At 31.8% G+C, this 2,042-nt stretch overlaps 1 non-coding gene across 1 annotated transcript; it reads left to right on the top strand.

Annotated features, from left to right (window-relative positions):
- The first annotated feature begins 1,569 nt into the window (after window positions 1-1,569).
- On the top strand, window positions 1,570-1,688 carry LOC145677997 (5S ribosomal RNA). The gene has a single exon (XR_014130151.1). It is a non-coding gene; the product is annotated as a 5S ribosomal RNA (ribosomal RNA).
- Window positions 1,689-2,042: the final 354 nt, after the last annotated feature.

Here is a 2,042-nt window from a genome sequence, read left to right as displayed (position 1 = left end):
TCTTACTATATCATTGAATATGTATGTTTATATATATATATATATATATATATATATATATATATATATATATATATATATATATATATATATATATATATATATATATATTTTACAAAAAATCATACTACTACGGAATAATATTAAATGCCTGTAAACCCTCATTTCTGTTTGCACTTTCTGTTACACTACCTTCCCCGAACTTCTTTCAAGTTATTAAGTGCAGAACGGGGAGTTATACATATTTACTTGCGCTTTCACAATATCTGCACATTGTGTAATAATAGGAGACGTATAAAATAAAACTATATACTAATACGTATATATATATATATATATATATATATATATATATATATATATATATATATATATATATATATATATATATATATATATATATATATATATATATATATATATATATATATATATATATATACAGTACACATTCCACTATCCGAGGCTTTCCTTTTCTTTTCTTGCTGACGATAAATTACGCTCTTAGAAATGTTGTCTGAAAACAATAAGAATATGTGCAAAAAATACAATCAGAGGTAGAGGTCTTTAACAGGAACTAAGCAAGGGAGTTGAAAAATTTTTTATGCATGTAAAAAATATAGACATGAACCAACTTGTGAAATAAAAAGACCAGAAAACTACTCTTTCTAAATTATGTGTAAACTTTTTACCGAAAACGAAAGTTGCACGAAAGACTTTTTGTCCCTTTTTTGGCCTCCGGTGCTTGGGGTCCCTGGTTCAATCCCAGCTCGTGCCGTGTGAACTTTGTCGTGCATAAAGACCGTGCTCATGGGTTTTCTCGGGTTTCTCCCGTTTCCTCCCACTTTCTTCATTCAGTACTCATCATCACCGTCTCCTTTAGCGTAACCGGTATAAGTATGCGACGTAAATCTAAAGATTTCATTTCATTTCCCTTTTCTGCTCATACTGCTGATTATGCGCGATTATGCCAACATCCAACTCCGCGGATAATCGTGCGATTACTGTATATACAACTAATACAGATACGTAATTACATTATCAGTTACAGTATCGGTTTTTATTTACTAATTTGCCTCACTTTATTTGCATCCCTGCAGTAAATAATTCTTATCGATAATAGTTAAAATGTATATTACATTTTAGTGCTTCACGACTGAATGATCATCTGCCTTACGTTATCTCGCAGCTGAAGAGGATGCTACACTGAAAACTACCTTGCGTTATAAAGGGTAAGTGAAACATATCTTAAAAATATCTTTCATACATTTCATTGTGTACATTAAAGAATGTAAGTTTGCCTTTTTCCTGTAATCAATACTTAATAAAGGATTTATTTTTATTTATTTATATACAATTTCATACGTGGTTCGTGATAGTAAACTCGATAGGACATAGTGGCACTATGAACATCCGAATCACTCATCATTCGAACATTCAAATATTTATTCGAATATTAGTATATTCCAAGTAATGTTAACGACGTTAATATGCTTGCCTTTATAGTTAATAATGTCAATTCTTACTTAAAACATACTTCCTTAACAGGACATTGAAGAAAAGGTAGTTGCCAACGGCCATACCATGCTGAATATACCGGTTCTCGTCCGATCACCGAAGTCAAGCAGCATCGGGCCTGGTCAGTACTTGGATGGGTGACCGCCTGGGAACACCAGGTGCTGTTGGCATCTCTTTTTCAAATTTCATTATCCTTCAAGTACGAAAATACTAGAAACATTAATTTTATAGTACTTTCAAGAGATAATTTATCAACATTATTTCATAGCGATTAATCGATATTCTAAGCGTTATACCCACTATTTCTTACACTAACAGCCTGTTTATTTGCACGGCACATTAAAATAACCTGATTTCCGATCCGTGTGCACCTACTACTATACTTAACACGGAATGTATTACCACTTTTTAAAAGTAAATTATTATGACTAAGTGTAGATCTCCGGCGAGTAAATGCCTTTCGTATACAAGCACGACACATCTCCGCTATGTGCTTTACTTTTTTACTAACAGCATATAGAAAT

The sequence above is a fragment of the Thermobia domestica genome, unplaced genomic scaffold (genome assembly GCF_964235325.1).
Source record: "Thermobia domestica unplaced genomic scaffold, izTheDome1.hap1.1 HAP1_SCAFFOLD_1691, whole genome shotgun sequence".
Classification (NCBI taxonomy): Eukaryota; Metazoa; Arthropoda; class Insecta; order Zygentoma; family Lepismatidae; genus Thermobia; species Thermobia domestica.
Note: the sequence above shows the minus strand (reverse complement) of the source record. Positions and strands in the feature narration are given on the sequence as shown.